This window comes from Rhinatrema bivittatum, chromosome 2, assembly GCF_901001135.1.
Source record: "Rhinatrema bivittatum chromosome 2, aRhiBiv1.1, whole genome shotgun sequence".
In the NCBI taxonomy this organism is placed as follows: domain Eukaryota; kingdom Metazoa; phylum Chordata; class Amphibia; order Gymnophiona; family Rhinatrematidae; genus Rhinatrema; species Rhinatrema bivittatum.
In genome coordinates, this window is record NC_042616.1 from 564524759 (window position 1) to 564547770 (window position 23012).

The window sequence follows — 23012 nt, forward strand, 5'->3', positions numbered from 1 at the left end:
TTCCATACATGTGACTCTCTCCCAAAAGTTGTCTGCAGGGTAGTAAAAATACTGCTTTTCAAAAAAAGAGAGATTAAAAAAGATAAATTGCTGTTCACAGCAATACCTTCTGTGATGCTTCTTTGCATAAAATACCTTTGCTTAAATGCTCATTAAAGTTGTTCACTAATCAGGAGCAATCTTAGTGCCTCTAAATGTCTGAACCATGTAACTGAAGAAATCATTAATGAGAAGAGACCTGGGTATTTGGATAAGAAGCTCAAGAAGATGAAAAAATAGAGTAGGGAAGGGAGACAGATGAGATACTTGTACAATAAAATAAAATATGCATTCAGCATCTGTCCTATAGTGTACCAAATGAAATCTCTCATTGCCCATTTAATTTATGCAAACAAAATTCTGAGTAAATTTCTGTGCCACAACTAACAAAATAAGAGAATCAGCATTAACAACAAGCTAATTACCTCTTTATGCTTCCATGTACCAATTTGATTCAACTTCTCTTGTATGGGTAATAAGATCCAAATTACACTCCAGTGTTGCATGGTTGATAGGGTCAATATGCCAATATGCCAATATGCCAATATGTATTTTCATAGCAATTAAGAAAAAAATAAAATCTGTGCCGGTAGTAAGTTTTAGTTAGGAAACTTGACCAAAGAAATAAAATGGCTTCTACCATAAAGGCAGCTGAATGCCTAGATTGTGGTATTATTTTTATTTGCTAACCAAAACTTACAGGACTATTTGAATGTTGAGCTATCAAAACAGAAAAACCTTCATGAATTCTTCTGTTCTTTACGTACATTTTTTCAAATATATCTTTCTACACCCAACTCTGAAGTGAAAAAACAAAACAAAACCCTATCATTCAGAAACACAACTTGACTTATACCACTGCATGACCTGAAAACTGAATCTCATGTTATCAATCAAAGGACAGGCTGCATAAGAATGTGCAAACTTACAAGCAGGAAAGAATAATGTGGGGCCTTTGCAATTAAGTATACTATGCAAGTTAAGGGCTTTTTGTACATCTAAAAATAGCATGCTATTAAGACAGTCCCTCAAAATGTTTCTAAGGTCACAGTGAAGATTAGCACATCCTTGCATGTAAATCAGGGGCTGCCATATACAAATGAGACTTTATCAGGCCTACAAAAATAGCAAGGTATGATTTCCACACCTGCTATTTATTCATGGGCCAGTAAGGCCTAAAAAACTAACACTTGCCTTAGGGCTGTCTAGCAAGGGGGATTTCTCTCTTTCTTTGAATATGGCCCTTCTCAAATCACCCCCACTGAGCACCATTGCTCCTGATATAGAAGGAACCCCTACAGAGAGGCAGCTCCTGCTCCTGAGAGGCATCTAACACCTTTGTAGGGTTGCCAACATTTCCATGGAGTGGACCGGGCACTTCAGGGGGGGGGGGCAGAGTGCGTGCTGGCCAGCTACAGACACCCCCCCCCCTCCCTTTTTTCCCCTTCAAATCATGTGTTAATTTTTTTCCTAGGCAGATTCTACCTGCCTGTCTTTGGGGCTCTGGTTTGACTCTCCTCTTCCTCTGCGATTCCCAGGAAGACAGCGTGAAGCAACAAGTGCTGCATAGATATGGGAGAGGCAGAGGAGGAGGAGAGTCAAACCGAGCCCCAAAAACAGGCAGATGATTAGAGCGCTGCCAGGCTGCCACTACTAATTGGCCCCTGGCCTTGCCAGACTGGGTTTTACAGTGACCGGACACTGTGCAACAGGCTGCAAAACTGTACTGCCTGCTCGAAAACTGGGCAGTTGGTCACCCTAACCCTCTGCCATGAGAAGTATTCCTTCCAGTGCGCATATAATGAGGGTTTGTCTAATTGCTGGCCACACTTAGGCCGGGATTCTCTATTCTCGCAGAGAATGGTGAATCCCGGCGGTAACGGGGGGCGGGCCTGCGAAAGCCGGCAGCGATCGCACCACCACAGTGTTATTGCTGCCGGTTTTTGTACCCAAAAGCGCCACCGTGAAAGGTGGTGCTATTGGATGCGCTACTGGCTGCGATAACGTGTCTTACCTTATCGCCACCAGTGAAGATAGCGCCTCGTCCGCCTCCTCGCCGCCCTGACTCCTCCCGACTCCACCCCCAGCAAGCTATCGCATGCGAAAAGTCCCTTTTTGCGTGCGATAGCCTTAGAAAATAACCCCCTTAGTCAACCTCAGTTAGTAGAAGACTTGTCAGGTAAAAAAGGTTGCAGAGAAGGAAGATGTCTATGACCCCTGCTACAAATGCTGTTATGATTAAAGAGTCCTCTCTAGATGTCTCTGGGAACTAATGGTTATTATTGCTTCTAAGATCTATGCAGATAATTATACTCAAAAACCTATGAGAACTGCTAGTCAAGGTCAGACAAGAAACTGGGAGTAACAGGGTATGGAAACAAACAGCAAATAGTGCCAAGGTTGATAAGATGTATAGAACTATGATAAGAAGAATGGGTGAGAGGGGGAATCACTCCTGCTTCCAAGTAGTGTGAAAAGAGTCCTATAAAATTAAGCAAAGCTGTAAGAATCTAAGCATCATTGTTAATTGTCAGACTTCCGGAGCTGAGACTGCAGATGGATTTCTTGGGTCCATTTCAATTTTCATTAGGAACATAAGATTTGCTATCTTTATATGTATATTTTAAAGCTTTTCTAATAGTTATTATTATTATTATTATTATTTGCTTGCAATCAACTCTCTAGTGCTTGCTGTTATTTATCTTTTGTGTTATTTTGTTTTTATTGTTTTATATTATTTGATCTTTTTTCTGTTAGTGGTTTTTCCCATTTTTATTATGTATGTTTTTATATAATCCATTATGTACTGTGAAATGAGCAGAATATAACTTTTTTAAATAAATAAGCTTACATTTATTTAAATACTCTCTGTCAGAGCTTGTATTCAACAATAATATATGCCTGATCTGTATTATGAACTTATACTCTTTAAGAGCAGTACAAATTAACTGCAGTATCTGTTTAGTCTAAAGTGTTTTATCACTTTAATGAAAAAATAATAAAACAATACTAAAAATTGCTTCCTAATAGGCAAATAAAGACTCTTGACTTAAATACCATGTGCATCAAAGGTAAAAGGCTATTTAGTATGGGGAATTTCCTCTTTCCCCAAACCCACTGAATTGAAAGTGACCCCTTCCTGAACCCCCCCATGAGCACCATCAGTGAGATAGGCATCTCCCCTTCCTCTGAGAGGCATGTACCCCATAAATCCCTCACTGCATAGCAGAAAGCCCCAACTACTATCCAGATCCTTACAGTCTGGAGAATCAGGATCCTCGTTGTCATGAGTGAGCCGTACATGGTGAATGATGTGCGTCACAAAATATTTCCAAAACCACCTACTAAGTGAAACCATTCAATCCCCAACCTCATCTTGAGAATTGTGTGCAATTCTGGTCATCGCATCTCAAAAAATATCTAGCAAAATTAGAAAAGGTACCAAAAAGGGCAACCAAAATGATAAAGGGGATAGAGCAATTCCACTATCAGGAAAGGCTATAGAGGTTAGGACTCTGGCTTGGAGAAGAGACAGGTGAGAGGAGATATGATAGAGGTCTATAAAATAATGAGTGGAATGGAACAAGTAAGCATTAATCATTTGTTTACTCTTTTGAAAAGTACAAAGACCAGGGGACACACAATGAAGTTACTGGGTAATATATTTAAAACTGATAAGAGAAAATATGTTTTTACTCAACACATAATCAAGCTCTAGAAATCGTTGCCAGAGGATGTGGGGAAAGCTGCGCTTAAAAATGGTTTGAACAAGTTCATGTATGAAAGTCCATAAACAATTATAAAGGTGGACTTGGAAAACGCTAGTGAATGTCCTTGGGATAAGCAGCTTGGAATCTATCCCTCGAGATCCTGCCAGGTACTTGTGACCAGGATTGGAAACAGGATACTAGGCTTGATAGATGTTTGGTCTAATCCAGTTTGGCATGTCTTATGTCCTTATGTTCTTATAAAAATCACTTAGAACTCACCACCATGCAGACTATAATATGTGTATATAGGAATGTGCAAACAAAGTCAACTCAAAGTTAAATGATATTGATTTTATCCTGGTTCAAAACTGAAAAAAAAAAATCCTTACACAGAAAAATGTGTGCATACACACAATTTGGATGCACAATAGCATATGCACAAAAGGGACTGAATTAATACAAAGTTTGAAACTTCTGAGCTGCAGCACCAATCATCAGGCTTAGCCCTGGCTTCTGTCCATTTACGCATCTTTCATAATTCATGTTCCTTACAAAAAATACACAAAAAATAAAACACAAAACTATCAAAAGTAAATCCTTCATTCATTGACCGTAAGGTTGATTGTTAAACCAGTATGTTCCGCCTTTCTGAACAGTCCAAGCATGAGGGGAATGAATAAAAGATTTGTTTTTACTTTTTAGAGTGTTGTTTGAATTTATTTTAAAAGATAAATGGATTATAAATTCTTATGAAAGATGTGCCTACAATAGATAGGGATGAAGCCTTGATAGTGTGAATTATCACTGGAGTTTATGTTGCAAAACTTGTATCTAATTCAACCTCTTTGTGTAAAAACATTCCTTAAATTTTCCTGAGATTCACAGGAAAATTTATCTGATTTTTCATTACAGATTCTTTAAAATCTTCAATCAATACCTCAAAATACATTGCAGATTCAACGTTTCTACTAAAAGCAGTTCAGAAACTATGAACTTGTAGATTTTGGCTACTAGTTTTGAATTAATTATTTTGCCAGTTTAAAAGTTTCTACATCACAAAATAAAACAATATCAATTTATCTATCTAGCTATATCGATAGATAGATACATAGATACACACACACACACACACACACACACACACACACATATACATACAAAGAGAGAAAGCAAAACAAAGTCACTGAAAATTATAAAACATAGCAGAATGAGCCTGAAAATGTATTGTTTCAGAGAAGTGTCAAGCTTGTCTTAATTAAACTAATTATAACCACCCTTCTCTCCTTAACAAATCTTGTAGGTTTCCATTAACTGGGGCAGCCTGGACACCCGTGGTTCTTCTCCTTCCCCCACCTTCCTTGCAATATGCCCCCAAAATAAACACACAAAGAAAACATAACGCTATAACTTTTGGATGAAATGGCTGCAACTATTTATTACATGACCCTAACAGGGGAATATAATTTAGGCGCCGAGTCCTGTCACCTCTGCCTGATCTCAACTACGGTAAGGTGCTGATAAACTCAATTCTCCTCCACCCAAGCAGAAAATGTGAGGTCTCGTTGCCACGAGCCCCAACAGGCATTGGTACCACCCTCCCCAGAGGGGTCCCATGCAGGTCGCCATGCAGCAGATCCTACCAGAGCCCCTCCCAGACATATCCAGTTGTCAACTCATCAAGGCCCAATCCTCAGGCCTCACATTCACCGTCTTGGCCATCTGCTTTCAGGTGTGGCACTAACACCCCCCCCCCACCCCTTCTTTAACGGCCCCTCCCTGGTCCTATTATTGCCTCCCGTTGCTTCCAGTTCCCTTTCCTGGAGTCGGCCACATCTGCCACAGGGATCTCGTCATGTGCAGGCTAGGATAGGCCCTATCCTGCCCACGCATGATGAGCTCCCCCCACACTAAACAGCCACATTCATGCATCCACATTAATAACCAACCTCTGAATAGCTTGTAGAAACAGGTAATTGCCCACATTTGACAAATGTACTCCAAAAACCTGAGCAATTCCAATGCACTATCAAAGGACACATATTGTACCAAGCTGCATTCCAAGGTAATATAATCATTAACAGAAGACCCTTTTGGGTAAGAAAGGTTATATATGAGCTTGTATTTTCCAGGGTCCCTTTTTGGGACAACCACCAGTGGCAACAGAATGAGAGGCTCAAGTATGGACTCATGAAAAGGGCCAGCGATCCGTTCCAACTGAATCTCTTTTCTGACTTTCTTTCTGACAGCACTGGCCAGCTTGCGCGCTGAAGGGGCACTGACCACCTTACCAGAGCACTGTTGACCCATGTGTGGGATAATGAAACCCTCCCAGAAACCACTCAGCATAGTTATTGTCCCCTCCTTATCGGGGTAACACGAAAGCCAAGGAAGCATCTCTTGCCAACTCATAAGGGTTGGGGCGATAGCCTAGCCACTTCCCCTACTTGTCCTTTCATGAGTATTCATTAGCAGGGTGAGGGGCTGCACACCGATTATAGACATGTTTATATCTGCAATCAGTTGCTGAGCATGCTCCTTGGTTATATTTCCAGCATGTACACACTTGGATTGCCTCCCATGCGTATGAAAGGTATGAAAGAACAGTAGCTTTGCTTTGGACTCAATTACTCACATTGTCATCTTTGTGAGCCATACGCTGGCATCTTGCTTTCCCTAGGACATTGCAGACTTACTGGCCATCCTCTCACAAAATGCCTCATAAAAATTTAGCCATGCGATCCTGCTATATTCCTTTAAGCACGCATGATGGTGTCCAAGTATGTAAGCAAAGGCTAAACTGAAGAGGGTTCTGCGCACGCAATCACTGAAGCCATTCTTGCGAATCTGCACACCCAATTGACAATCTTTCTCTGTGGCAGGTTAGATACATCCAGTTCCCTTTTCCTTTCCTGCCTAGTCTGCCCCTGCATCCTATGTCCCTCCAACAACTGAAATAAATCAATATAATGCCTATGCCTGATGCAATGTCTTAGGGGCTTGGGCACCAATTCCCACAATTCGTGCTGTACTCCAGATGGCTCTGTGGGCTGTGTATCCTCCTCCCAGTCGACATTCTTGCCATAGAGAAAGAAAGAGGACTTCTGAAGAGGAGGATGAAGAGCTGGATGACCCGCTGCATGAAGAGGATGAAGACTTCTTACAGCTCACCCGCTTGCACATACCCCTTTGCCTGCTCTCCCCATGCGATACCCTACCGGCACTCTGCAGAGTAGAGTCACTATGTTCCTCATGTGGCAGGGATGCTGGAATGGGAGCTGCTGGTGCTTCTGTGCTGCTGCCAGCAATGGTAGGTGCTGGTGCTTGGAGTCTGATGCCTTCACCACTGCAATGGAGCTCCGCTGTGAACTTTGGTGGTGTACGCCGATGCCAGTTATGCATATCCCTCAATGCAGCTCGCTGTGCTTCACTTGAGGCTATTGTGTGGGTATTCTAGTGGCTACTGTGCCAATGTTTCAGGTAATAAGGAGAATAGTAGCTGCGCTCTCCAAAGTCCCTACTACCGTGATACAGGAAGTACTCTCGGTGATGGTGTCGGGGAGAATGGAATGCTGATGGGGAGTAATATGGACCCCTTTCACATGAGGCCCAGGAATCAAGGCTACCAAGTGGATCTCTCCAATCATGCCTATAGCCATACAGTTCTCCTGAGGAATAATCTCTGTGACCGTGCCTGGGGTAATATCTATATTGCAAGCTAGAGCTTCTACTAAACCGTTCGCATGACGAATGGGAAGCCTGCCAAGATGAGGATCTATACCACAGTTCCTCCCTTGGGTTGTGAGTACTCCTAGCACTAGGTGCTTGCGGTGCTGCTGGTGCAGGCTTGACGCAGCCTGTAGGATCTTGAGCTCCTACTTGCAGCACAGAGGTAGGACTGGGAGGTGAAACAGCATTGGACAGAAGAACCACCCGGTCCTGGGCTGTGTCAACTGGGAGCTGTGGCATCTTGCTCATAGCTGCGCCAGAATTACTGTTGCCCCTTCTCCGCACTTTTCCTCCTCAGCCTCCTTGCTTAGTTGGATCCGCCAGTTTAAGTTTCTCTTTCAGAGCTTTAACCCCTGCTTCTCCCCCTTTTCCAAACCTTTTAGCATCAGTCTTAGCTCCATGAGGTGGCCAAGGTGCCCTACCTCTTCCCCGTCGGCTACAATCTCCCTGCTGGTCAGAAATGCCAGCGGGCGGGTGGTCCATGAGATTGGAACCTGTGTGTTCTGGCGCAATGGGTGCCTCATCGACGGGGGCACCTAAAGCCTGCGGAGTGCACTGTGTTGGGGCCTGCCAAGCCACAGCAGAGAAGTCATACCTAAGGGACATGTGTGCCAAATGTTTCTGGCACCTCTGCTAAGATCTGGCATTGCCTGTTTCGAATGAGCCAAAATAAAATCGGTGGAGGGAAACCCCCACTTTTATTTTTTTTGTTTCTTTTGGAGATGCAAAGTTGATAGGAAAGGTCTCAGATAAACACCGAGAAGCACTAGCCAATTAGGAGTGGGGCATAAGCCTATTCAGCTTTTGCCCATAGCAGAAGAAAATCAAATATTTCAGGATAAGTACATGTTTTTTTTAAAAGCAGGACCAAGATTTATGCCTTCCTTAGCTTGTGGGCACCCAAAAGGCAAGTATTTCCCGGTAATAGACAAATGCTGCCAGGGGCTGCAGATCCTAAATATTTTTTTTTAACGATTTTCCTTTCTTCATTTCTTTTTTTAGATAAATGAAATCAGCCAAAATAAAGCCACATTTCACTTACAGGTTTGTGCCAGCAGAATGATCCTAAGCAGGGCTCAAACTTACAACTCAATCACGCTGATTAAATTGGGATAAATTGTGCTGCATCGGGCCGAGGAGGAAGAGGCTGAACAGTGAAAGCGCCAGCAGGTATTAAATTCCTTACTGGCCTGCCCTCCGCAGGATGTCAGTGCCCAACTCCTCCTGCCCAATCTCATGGTCCGGTGCCTGGGTACATTAAAATGTCACCGTGCCTGATGCCAGACCAGGAGAAGCAGCTGTTGGCCACTCAAAACTTAGCCCCCTCCCCCCCCCCCGGAACTCGCCAACCCAGCACAAGGCCGGAGCCATCATGAGGATGGCCCTCCACACCCCAGGTAAGGACGCCGTGACGGGGGTGAGGGCGGCTGCCTAAACGGGTGCATCAGGTGCCCAGTTATTTGCCTCACCTGCACATCTGTGCTGGAGGGCTGCCTATTACTTTCTCGGTCAGATTGTAAAGTCTTTAAGACACGGATTCCCCATGCAGATGTGCATTTTATTTATCTTCCTTTGTAGTCCTTTAGTATAGAGTTCTAGAAGTCCTATTGGTTCTGGAGAAAACTGAGTCTTTGAAGGATGTGATACTTTTTAAAGGCCCTCCACACCCCAGGTAAGGACGCCGTGACGGGGGTGAGGGCGGCTGCCTAAACGGGTGCATCAGGTGCCCAGTTATTTGCCTCACCTGCACATCTGTGCTGGAGGGCTGCCTATTACTTTCTCGGTCAGATTGTAAAGTCTTTAAGACACGGATTCCCCATGCAGATGTGCATTTTATTTATCTTCCTTTGTAGTCCTTTAGTATAGAGTTCTAGAAGTCCTATTGGTTCTGGAGAAAACTGAGTCTTTGAAGGATGTGATACTTTTTAAAGGACAAATTAAAAAAAAGGATGCAGTAGCAAAAGAATTTTGAGGACACACAGGTCTCTTCTTCATACCTGTGTCAACGATCAACTATCTTTATAGCTATCCAATTACACAGGTGGGAATATAGCAACAGCTGCATTTTGGAAATTACTAAGTAAGCATTCCCTAATGTACTCTTTTCTTCCTACTCACATGTCTCTGCTCCTAGCACAGCACACCATTTCTAGCTAGGAGGAGGAAGAGAGACATTTGCCACTGGCCAGCAGAAGGTACTCATTCTGCGATTTAAGCATGCAGCCTTTTCCCTGAAGTTCAAGATCTCAAATGCATCTTTAGCAGCAAACAGCTGGGATTCAAGTGTCCCTAAATCTGCCAGAGGCAAAGAGTGTGAATGTGCTCACGGTTTTTCTTTCATAGTTCTACAACTGTACTGTGGCACCTTTAATTCCTCCCACCTATCACTCTCTCTCTCAGTGCCTCCTATTTCTCAGTATTATAGTGACACCCTCTGGTTAACAAGATACTTGGTATCCTCAGAAGTAGCCCTGTAGTAAAACAGCTGACAATGACAACCAGGAATGCAGATCCCCATGCAAAGTCATGCTTTAAAACTTCCTCTTTTCCTTTCAACCATTCTATGAAGTGACATGCCTGCATTCCCTCTTTGCTGAAATCATTTTTGAGCTGACTGCTAGAAACTGAATCATGACTTCTTAAATGCAGCAGAATCAGCAGGCTGCCCCTTGACAAATGAACTGTAACATTAGAATATTCATATGTTGTCAGTTGCCAAAGACAATGGTATTGGGAAAATATGAATTTGGAAGTGCTGCCTATGCAAAGCAGAGCTCTTTTTATAATGTATCAGTAGCTGCAGGCTTTACAGCAAAGAGTTTTATTCTCTTAGTACTAGAATATAATATATATATATATATATTTTTAAATCATATTATATCTAAGCTTGTTTCGGCAAATTAGGATGATGTAGATAGTAGAACACATATATGTAATTATAGTATAGATTCTAACTTCTAGCTCCCATATACCCCAGCAAAGATAGCTCTTAGCATTTAATAAGTGAGGTGGGGACCCTTCAGTGAAAGGAGGTTACATAAGTCAAGCCAACATGATCACATCTATTAACTCCTTATGCCAGATTACATTACAACTAGAAGCCACATCCTCCTGCCATTAACTGGCCTCAGTATTCACATGGGAGCGCTATAAATATAGAGTGTACATCCTGTAATCTGTATTTGGTCATCAAATAAAGATCTAAGTCTGATAAAAACATATGACACTGTCAGCTTGAGAAAAGTCCAATGCCCTTTGAGCTAGTTATAAAATTTAGGACTAGACTTTAATCACCAACAACAGTTCAACAGGAAGAAACAAAGGTAACACTTACTCTCCCACAAAGCAGAGGTTCATCCTGGGATTGCCAGTGCTCAAATCTTTCCAGTTTGGATGCATTCTTTGTGCAATATGCAAAGAGAACCCCTATAGGGCATACCATGTCAATTTTTCCACCCTGAGGGACTCATAAGCCAGCCTATCCATGCATAAATCCATTGTGCTGTCCAAATTAGGTGTGCACAGGCTAACTCACATTTGCAACTGGAGAAAGCCATGATTCAGGGTCCAGGTTGAAGACAAGGAATTTCAGTGCCCTCAAAAAATGTATTTGCCCCACTTCAGAGCTCCTAAAGAGAGCACACCTAGCCACACTTATTACAAAAGATACCAATGTAAATACATCTACTCTACACTACTCTCAACAGAAAGGATTTACAGTTACATCATGCTGAGTCATTTCAATACTTTGAATACGTCAACCCTGACAGTGTATTGTTGAAATATAAAGATTACAAAATATGTAGTTTATCTTACTGAAATGACAGCCTATATACTATGAGTCTTCCTTTCAATGAATGTCTTTTCACTACACATGATAAAAATACTCGAAATGAATTTTCTTTATTACCATCTGAATGTCTGTTTTCTCTGCTCAGATTTTCATACTGGGAGTAATGGAACAGATTCTGGAGCTATTTTATCTTGTGTGGAATCAGAGAAATCTCAAAGGAGGAACTGCTGAACAGTGCCACTATACAAAAGTCAGTTGTGTTAGACAAGGGCTAGGGTAACTTAACTATCAGCATATAAGAATATGCCACCCCCTATAACTCCTCATCCTTCACCTACTACCATGCACCCTAAGTACACAATAGAATCACTTAATGCCAAACAGTAGACAGAACTAATTTTAAAAAGAACTACAAATCACAAACCAATGACAAAAACAAAAAAACATATAATGTGCTAGCATTATTTCTACAGAATCTCCAAATTGTTTAGTTTGCAGAAAGATATTTGGAGTGATTTTTAGGTCTGGATAATCCCTTACCTACAAAGATGAATTATGGTATGCAGTTTTCTTACAGCATCATCTAAAGATGCTGAGCTGCTACATGCAGGTTTAGTATGTGTTCACATGGAAATAAGTTTGCACACTGCATTTAGCTCTATATAGTAGTCATGTAAAATCTGCAAAAATATATATATTTAAGGGCATCTGGAAGCCCACACCCATAAAACTGAAGCTACTTTCCCTTCATATTTCTCAGGCACCATAACTATAATTAATTATAAAATATGTGTGTGTGTGTGTATATATATATATATATATATATATATATACACACACATACACATACACTTTGCTATTGCTTTTCTTTTATATCAATAAGGTCCTGCTATTAAATACATTGAAACAGACTTAAGAATTGACAAATGGTCAGCTGGTTGTTAACACTGTTCTAATAACCTGTAGCAACCATTTGTTCTAATACTCTCTCACATTTAGCAGAGCACAATGACCTTTTATTAAAACCGCAAAACCCTGATTGCATTCTGCAGAGATGGTCCATGGGACTATTGGGGGAGGGTGTATCTGCAACATTCTTCCAATTTACTAGGCATATGACTAACACCTAATATCAAAACAACTTTGCAAAACCACTTCACATCTCAGTCTCCTCAGCTGTTCATGGAAATCTGGGAATAAGGATTTTTGTCTCATAAAATCTGCTAGTTTCAGATTTGTGTCCATTTTTTGTACTTCCAAATTTAAGTTTTCCAATGTGTGCACTGTACTACTACATCGTAGCAAGGCTGTGGCTTGGATCCCACGTTAGAAAACATGCAGCGAGACAGGTAGCTAGAAGCCTACACAAGAGCATTTCAACAGGAAGTCTGTTTTTTCTCCCGTTATCTAACTAGCAGTATAATAATACAGTCAGTTCTAACAAGGCTCTGCTGTAGTATTAATATCCAACCTGACCTCACTGAAGTGTTTATTCAAAAGATTTGAAACTGCTTATCAGCATGTCAAAAACTGATTTGCTCTTATAATCTTTTACCTACTATGCCCACAGCATATCAAAAGCAAACGTGTTTCCACCCACCCTTTCTCGCCCCCGAAAAAAAACAATCCTAGATATATCATTTGATTTTGTTGTGAACCTGAATCTTTATACACATACACGTATATATAATGTCTTCTTCAGCGTTATCTTACAAAGGCAAACAGACTGTTTTTAATAAGTTCACAAACCCTTCTGTTCAGAATAAAAATGGTTAAAGATTACAATAAAGTCTGTACAAGTAAAATACGCCTACCCTTGATACGGTAAGGTGCTGCAGGACAATACTCTAATAGCTGCTGTGCCCTTTGATGGAAGGGCAGTTATGCTCTTCCAGTCTTAATGATGACCCACTTCTACGAGAATAATGGCAAGGCAGTATCTCTTGAAGGAGAGACCATGAAGTATCCACTGCCCCTCTACCGCTCTACTGCTAGTGCTTTCACTCCTAAAGTTGTTTGCAAAGTTAACAATTTTCTGAACCAGGGACCGGGATCAAAGCATCAAGTCTTTCAATTTGCAAACCGCAGGCAATTCACCTTGCTTATTATTGTTGGCTGACCAGTGTTACAGTTCATCTTTAATATTCGGTCACGGAGATTCTCCCGTGAAGTCGTATGGGATGCAAGCAATACTCATCTGCACTACTGTGCCTGCTGTAGGAAATCACAGAAGTGAAAACGCCTGCTTCACCCAGAAGCCGGCACCCAGGAGCATGCTATGAAATGAATGCTGTGCTGTAGATGCATGCATTGCTCACATGTGCATGTATGTGTGCGTCCGTGTGCCGTGGGGAGAAGCATCAAACAGCTAGAGGACTGCAGTGCTAACTCTACCAGCTGAATACTAATTGAAGAAATAAGCCTTTATCCCATCACATTCTTACTCCCATCAGGAATTCGGGTGCTTCAGAAAATAAAAGATGAAGCCCCCTCTTGAAGGGATGCTTTTCCAGTACTGTACTTTTTGTGAAATAGGACGGCACCTGGCTTTTCAGCAATCACCTGCAGAAATATTTGTTTTCCCTTCTAAAATGCGAGGTCCTGCATGACTTCCCTTGTCTTACCACTCAAGCTGGAGAAAAGAAAAAAACAAAAACAACTAAACACCCTTCTGTCATTTTCTTTTTCCTGCTTTAGCGGTCACGCGCAGTCCTTTTAGTTCAATATTTCCCGCATAGACTTCTTGTCTCCCCCCCCCCCCCCCCTCCCTCTTTTCTCTTTCGTATCGGCTGGCTTACACCGAACGCGACCTCTCTTCAGAAAGCAGCATTTGTTAATAGCAAGAGTAACTTCTGCCCGGCACTGCTGCTGCTGAATACAAACCTGCCATCCTCCTCCATCGCACAGACCCATCCTTGCTTACAAAAAAAAAAAAAAAAAAAGAATCCTCGCAAGCAAAAACAAAAAAAAAAAAAAACTGAGAATGCACTTGCATTGACTTAAATCACATAGTAAAAGATCCCTGCATTAAAAAGAAAAAAAAATATATATATAAGAAAGCAGCATCTACCTGCGTTATTCTGCCGCTTGCTTGGCCCCGAAATGCGCCTTTTAATCCAGTGCAGACTGAGAGCTGCCGTTAGGTCCAGGGAGAAGTTGCGCCTGCTCGGGGCAGCTCACAGGCGCGGCACGAGGCTCGGAGGGGCTCTGCAGGCTGGCGCTGCCGCGAGAACATGCTCCGCGCCTTCCGCCCGCTGCCGCTTCATCTGAGGAGGGCGGGTGGGCAGCACAGAGACTTTTTGTAGTTCCCGGAGAGCAGCGCTGGCTATTGAAAAGGAATCCGAAATGAAACCGTCCTCCACCACCCCCCCCCCTCCCTCCCTCCCCCCTTTGACAGGAGCTACAGATGGAGTCCTTTGGATAAAAATCAGGAAGGGGTCTTAAAGGGGCGGAGCTGCTTCTAATTCTATCTCCCGGCGTGGTGGTTTGCATTTGAAAGCACAGAGCTTCGAGGAGAGAGTTTAATTTTTTTTCTTTTTTTTTTTTTTTTTAAGCTTGTCATGGAAGCCATGATCAATTGAGCTCCTGAGGCATGAAGGCAAAGTCATAAAACTAATCAGAACTTACAGTTTTCTTGCTTTATAGTTTTGCCCTTTCCGTCTCCTTAGTCTGCCCTAGTTCTACTTTCTTTGGCTGGGAGTCGTTCGCCGCCCTGCTGAGCCCTGTCCCGCGGGGGGGGGGTGTCACATCGGCAGACACGCGCCGAGCTCCCATACACAGGTTGCGTTACAGCGAAGTGTGTTGGGACCTATAGTGTGAAACTTGCATGTTGCTTAAGGTGTGCTCCGTGCTCAGAAAAAAAAATTGTACCCTTCAGGGGAACCGGGCTACACTTGAGGTGGCCGTGCCTTCATTTCCGGGCCCTATGGGTTTCCAGCAATGAATGCATTACTTAATTAAGTTAACAAAGCCACATTTTTTTTTAATGCTCTCAGCAAACCGACTGTGCTGCTGCTGCTAAGGTCACCCCTTCCTTTCTCCCACTGCCCACAAAGTCATCGGAGGCAAGTTGGCGGTCGTCTGTGACGACTGCTCAGTTCAGGCTTGGAATATCCAAGCCTGAACTGAGCAGTCGTTTTTCAATGAGTAGGAACTGAGATCATAAATGCAACAACAACAAAAAATGCAATTAGCAATTTGAAGCAGATATGACCTGGAAGAGATGGTGCAAGCGTATAACAAAGGAGGGTCTACGCAGGAAGGGTCCAACACACTTTATTTTGTATATGCATTTTAACAACAGTAGTGTAGCAGGCAGGGTCTGCTTACTCGCAGTTTTAGGGCTTAGTTGTTGCCCAGACAAGAGGGGTTTTAGTTCAGTGTTGCAGTGCTGCAGCCCTGGAGATGCTGGCTCAATCCAGACAGCAGAGGGGCTGCTCCACAGCACACTGACTGACTTCTAGCAGTGCCCAGTCACAGGAAGAGGCAGGTGTGGTCAGATACCGACACCCTACCTGGGTACAGCTGCTACTCCTGGTCCTGCTACTGGCTGGGCCTCCCAAGCTCTTCACCAGGGTGTTTCTCCCTCCTTCCGCCCCAGCACAGGCTTTCCTGTCTAGGTGCAGGGATCTCTCTTCTATAAAGTCCTAGCCACCTTCCTACAGAGCTTCAGGCTCTCCTGCCTCTGACATCAACAGTTCCTAACTATCTCTAAATACACAGTAAACTAACAGTACATTAACCTTAATGATAACTGTCACAGATCTATGTCTTTCTCTCCTGGGTTTCTCTCTCTGTCCTCATGAAATTCCCTAAAGTCCATACCCTCCCAGGAGCCGTCCTCTCCTCTCACTGGCTGTCTCCCCTGTCCTGTATCTATCTACAAACTTCCACAAGCAAGAAGCTAGAGGGCAGACTATGGGGCCGATGTAATAAGACCCACGGTGAAATCTGTGCTGTTTTTCAGCATGCATTATTTTTTTAGCATGTGCAGCAAAAGCAGGCGCATCCACAGGGTGTAATAAGGGGACAGTATGCAAATGAGTACATGCAACCCCCCCAAAAAAAAAAAACAAACCACAGAATACCTAACACACATGCCAATACTCGCGTAAGCCCCAATACAGGCAGCTGCAGGAAAAGCACACACACTAACAGAACTGTTGCAGAGTTAATTTCAAATCTAGAACATGTGGTACATTTAGAAATAAAACTACACCCCAAAGATAACTTCACTTTTTTTTTTTTTGTTCTTTCGAGTTCAGGGCACCTCGAGTTCAGGGTGCTTTGCCATGTGGAAGATGTACAAGGTTCCTTGAACTCGAAAGGTGCCCTGAACTCGAAAGGTGCACCTTTCGAGTTCAGGGCACCTTTCGAGTTCAGGGCACCTTTAGTTCTTTCGAGTTCAGGGCACCTTTCGAGTTCAGGGCACCTTGTACATCTTCCACATGGCAAAGCACCCGCTCGTTCCTCAAACATCCTTGGCGTGGGCAAAAGCAAATATGCAATCGGAACTATACAGTTGACATGGCTTCCTTCTCTTGAGGTATATTCTGAGGTGTATGCACTCAGATGTGCAGCAGAGTTGGCATGGCTTATTTATCTCAGAAAGACACTTTAAACTTAACTCCTGCCCTGACCCAGGCACTAAAATACTGGCATAGGAAAACCCACACTAACCTTTCTTCCTGCCAGTGTGGCTCTCTGCATTGGTCATGAATAGTTTGTTAACTCCTTTGCATTCCATTTGCATGGACTCGCAGTAAACCAGCAATGGCTTTTTTTTGCACACGTTTGTGCGCGCGTCTTTTTCCGCGCTGAATGTGTTATTACATCCATACGTAATACCGCACGCAAAAACCCGTGACAGGTTTACCACAACTTATTACATCGGCCCCTGTAGGAGCTGGATGTCTTGTTCTGTGCTTGCGGCATAGGGAGCAACAGGAAGCAGGGGAGGGGTGGAACAGCAAGGCAGCGGCTGCAAAGTGGCCGGACGTATGTGCTGCTGCCCAGGTTTACAATCCAGCTCTAGCCTCCCAGCATTTCTCCAGTGACTTGGGGGTTTCAGGAGGACATTGGGAAAGGTTTTCTCTTCATAATCAGAGTTCCATGCAGGGAAAAAGCTTTCTTTTCAAAGGCACCTTCGCTGCGCTGACAGCATAATTATACCCCCTAACCTGGGTTCAAAAATGTGATGAAATGGGTGGAAGAGGCTGTTTTGTGTGCCCAGATTTAGTAACTGCTGCCTCAGCATCTATTCCAGAGGCTTGTGCAGTTCTACACAAAGGCAAAACAAAACCAGGTAGAAAAGAAAGTGAGCGAAAATAAAAGTCAGAACCTTGCTAGAATTTCTTTCTGATGTTAGATCATATCCAAAGTCTTAGGAAACAGTTTTGCTGGCTATTTGTCATATTCTGTTTAGTGCCAGCTGCATACTCAACATTGAACAATGAATACATATATAGGCACAATGAATAACGGATCAAAAGAGCTTGCACACTAAATAGGTATCTGAGATACAGGGAGACAGCCTGACTCTATGCAGGAGCATAATTTGTGTTTGTGGACTTGCGCAGGTGGTGAAGTTCATTAATCTAATTTGCAAGGACCTGTCTCAAGCACCCCAGGATTTCTTTTAAAACAAAATAAACTGCTGTCATCTTGGTTTGTTTGACTAAACCATGTTTTCATATGATGTGTTCCTTACTTTCCTGTGCAACAAAACTTGAGAAATAAACATTGATAACAGAGACAACAAACACTAAGGATGATTTGTACAGCATTTTTCTACAGCAAATGGCCATTGTACCTCCAGCTCTGCCCTGCCCCACCCCCTGCCCTGCCCTTCCACGCCCCCGGGACCATCCCTTGGAAGAGACCTGGCTCTTGTGTGCTTAACAGGGGTAACGCGCTCGGCCGGGCCTCTTCTAAAAGCACGCAGCACATGCAAGGCCCGTCCGCGCGCGTAACCCCCGTTTTCCCCACGCGCAGGGGATTAAAAATCAGGGCTTATGGGCATAAAATTTGATTTTATGCACGTAAGAACAACTTCACAATTATGTGCATAAACGACCAAAATGAATGCAATAAACCAAAAAATATGCCCAAAATAAAAAAGGAGGTATAGAAAGTATAACCAAACTGAAAAGGTTTGATGTGCAGATCCCTACACCTCGCCCTTACATTTTTAGTATGTATATACAAAGCCTACTCCAACAGCAAAACAATCCTACAGATTTCTAATTGACCCTAGCTCACAGTTATCATGCTGCAAAGCATGACAATGGCATCATTTTTATTGCAAATTGACACTATATGATCACAACTTTAAATGAAAAAGAGCAACAAAAACAAGAGACGCTGCAGATAAAATGTCTTCATTTCAATATCATCACAAAGTAAATGATGCTTTCTGAATGCAATCTATGTTCTTATGAATTTGATATTTTAAGATTAAACTTCCTTGACATATCTAATATGGCATTATATGTACTGCAGGTTACAAGAGAAATGATTTAAGGATGCATAACTATCAGCATTGCCATCCCTCTAACTTGTTTAACAGCGAAGAGACCAAATATATTCTCTGATAGCATGATGCATTTACCAGGGAGTCACTAAACCACTAGTGAATGAAACTACTTGGGGACCTGCTTTGAATTACAATTAGCAAGAAGTATGATTCTTCTCAAACAGATTTTTTTTTTAGTGCAGATTTCTTTGGAAACAGAAAATATACAAACTACCGATACAACATCACAAGCAATCGGAAGAATCATCATGGTTGCTTTAAATTCTTTGTCGGTCACGACCCCTCTGATTAAATCAATGTAAGACAAATCTAAAGATGTGACCAATGAGTCCTTAGAAACTCATACACCAAACACCTTTGGATTATTCTAATACAGGTCGCATAAAGGGTATCACAACCTGAAAGGATTTCAGGATCAACTCAGTTACTAGACCTTCGCACTGCATGATTACTTTACTAAGGAATATATTTAAAGAGGCTTTAACAGGAGCTCGATGGGTAAAATCGAGTGAATTAAGCAGGTAGAACAGCAAAATCCTCCTACATGGATTTATAACAACACCATGTGCATGCTTTCAGCCATATTAAAAAGGATGTTCAGGGAGGATAACCTTCAAATAACTGCACACAGCTGCATATACGCGTGTACATGGTCATGTGTAGTTTTACCACAGTATTTTATATAGCATGCATATCATATATACACTTAGTTTAAAATATGCATAAGTTTACCAACGTATACATGTGGTGCATTGAAACCACGTATTTTATTGCCTTGAACACAAATACTTTACCCACCTATTTTAAAAATATACGACAGCAACTTTCAAGCTTGTGCGCATTCGTCGACCCTCACAGCCATTTTAAAACTTGCATGCGTATATGTGTGCATGCTATAAAATCACCTGGCCATGCAGCAAATTTTAAGTGTGCACAAAAGCAGCTTCTTAGTAAATTGGGGGATTTTAAAAGGGGGGAGCACTGACACCATTTCCAGTTTTACCAGTTCAACCTCAGTTGACCCAGTCAAGAGACAGGTTCTCCAACCCCCTCTAGTGTAATAGCCTTCTCTTCCCCCAGTTATCCCCGAACTTTAAAACCCCATAGATGTGCCTATTAGGGGTGTGCAGTCATTGGAATTGAAATAGGAAATATCATCGATATTTCCTATTTTGTTTCATTTCGTGGGTGTAAAAAAACATAGGAAAAAAACACAAAATTTCATGGGGGGGGTTCTATATTTTTTTTGTTGGGGCCCAAAAAAGCAAAATATTATTTAAAAAAAAAAAAAGAAAAAAAAACATCCCGGCCCTTCCCTTTGAATCCCCCCCACCCTCATCCACCCTCCTACCAGGGCATTATTAATGAGTCATGGTGGAGTCGGGGGGGCGGGTCAGGGTGTTAAGCTGGTGGTGGGGGGTTCAAAATTTTACTAAAAAGTAAGGGTTGGGGCACGTTTAGGGATATTTTTTTTTAAAGAAAAAAAAAGATATAAAAAATACTGATTCAGAGGTGGACCCAAAATGGCCCACCTCCAAAATGACACTAAACCAGTAACAACATTTTTGGACTACCACCCCTACTGCCTTTTTATCTTTATTTTATAACTTACACAGCATCCATAGCAGAAGTAAAGTTATGCGGCAAGGGACCTCGGGTTGTGCTGGATTGCATAAGTGTTTATGCGTACATCTTAGCTTCATGCCCCAAAATGCCCAGGCCATGCCTATGTCACGCGCCTTTTTGAAAACTTCTGAGATGTGAGTGCTGTGGCATTTGCATTTGTATCTGTGCAGGTTTCTAAAGTCTGCTCAGCACGCACAAGCCAGACATATTCGCACATCCCCTAGTTAATATATGCGATGGGCTTTTAAAATTCACTTTTATGTGCATATATTTTACATGTGACAACATAGTAAGGCTTACTTCCATAAGTTTTTAAAACATATGTGCATGAGGGAAATTACCAGTTTAAGCAATCAGTCCACCAGTTTGCCCAGTGCTTCTACAGTCAAAGAGACCCTCCTGGTTCTTCAGCCTGAATTTTCCACAAGTTCACCCAGACCTCCCACCCAGTCAGTACTACACAATAAACATATTTAATATTTCTTCCGCCAGATAATTAGCAGCTGTAAAATATGCAAGTAAATTGGAAAATGTACATGCATAACATCTTTAAAACTAGCAACTTACTCGCATAACTGTTCTCCTTGCACAGGATCACCTCTAGACTGTCCCTTTCTTATGTGCATATATGTGCGTATTAAAATGAAAATAAACATGCATTTTGTAGTTTTATAAAATATGGAATATGCGAGTAGAGGCTGCTTACACATGTACATGCTCATTTTTTGAATGCATAACATTTTGAAAAATCACCTTCAAGGATGTAATTTGGCAAGAAAGAATACTTTGGGCCGGATTTTAAAAGGGTTACGCACATAAGGTACGCACGTAACCCTTTTAAAAAAAACCCTGCGCGTGCCCCGGGACGCGCGTAAGTCCCGGGGCTTGCAAAAAGGGGCGGTCGGGGGCATGGCCAGGGGTGCACGGTTTTGAATCTGGGGCGTGTTCAGGGGCGTGTGGGCGGTTCCGGGGCGTGGCCGAATGCCCCGACACAGCGGCCTGTGTCAGGGCCCGCCGCGCCGGCGCATGTAAGTTACTACTGCCTGGAGGCAGTCGTAACTTTTAAGATAAAGGTGTGTGTGTGTGGGGGGGGGGGGGGGTTAGGGAGGGGAAGGTGCGGGGGGGTGGTGGAAGGAAAGTTCCCTCCGAGGCCTCTCCGATTTCGGAGCGCCCTCAGAGGGAACGGACAGGGCGCGCAGGGCTCAGCGCGCACAATTTGCACAAATGTGCACCCCCTTATGCGCGCCGACCCCGGATTTTATAAGATACACGCAGCTATGCACGTATCTTAGAAAATCCAGCGTACTTTTGTTCGCGCCTGATGCGCGAACAAAAGTACGCGCGTGCGCTGTTTTTTAAAATGTACCCCAATGTGTTTATGGAGGGGAAAGCAATTTTCAAAAGCCTTTTACCCATGTCAATACGTATTTCCTTGGGCAAAAGGGCTCTTTGAAGATTGGACATGTGCAGGTGTGTAATAGAACAATGTGCCCACTTTTACCTGCAATTTTCTGGAGACATTCTAAGGGTAGGGTTAAGCTGGGGGAGGAAACAGTGCGTGTAGTGTTATATTTTCAAAACTGCAAGCATTTTTTTCTTGCTGGAAAAACCAGCAGAAAAGCAGTTGCAGCTGTTTTGTCAGTATTTTTTCCCTGGGTAATTTTCAAAGATAAAGAATGTTCATACTATACTTTTGAGGACAGGTGAGAAATCTGTGGGTAAAATGTATCCCGGGATTTTCAGCTACCCACACGGTTTTGAAAGTTGCTCCCTTAATTTTTGAAAATGCACTGTATATGTGCAATCAGTGGGCTTACTTTCAAGTGCCTCAGCTACATTTTCATTCCTGCTCTTGTAAGAATTCCATTGGGGTCCCCTGTTGAGGAATATCCCCAGTACAAGCTCTGTAATAATTTCCTTCAGCTACCTCCCTGTTAAGAGACTGAAAATGGAATAATCTGAAGGAGATCTTTTTTGTATTCTACCTTTCAGGCACTTCGGAGTGGATTGTATTCAGGAACTGTAGGTATTTCCCTCTTCTCAGAGGACTCAAACTGAGAGGGTATTTTCCCGGTACTGCAGTTTAAGATATTACAATATTTTCCTGACTTTGCTGCCCCCCCCCCCCCAAATAACATGCAATGGCAGCCCCTTCGCCTGGGGCCGCAATCATGTTAAAGGGTCCATGCAGCCCAAAAGAAGTTAAAGCTTTCCTTGGAATGACCACACTGTGTGCTACGTTTGCTGGAGCATCTGGACCCTGATAGCAGATAATGGAGTCCTGTGGTGTATTTTCTCCCCATCAGAAAAAAACACCAACAAACTTCCTCGGGGAAGGGATGTGTGTGTGTGTGTGTGTGGGGGGGGGGGGGGGGGCATGCTACACGCGTAACTAACAAAGCACTCAAGATACTTTTTAGTCCACATAAGCCGAGCGGAAGGTCCACAAACTAGCTGCGTATCAAAACCATTGTGGCTCCCTGGATAAACCATATGCATGTGCTTTACATGATCTCCTATGGGAGCTCAAAGTTCGTGTATTGGCTAAGTGTGACCGTTTCAGAAAAGGAAATGCGCACTGTGC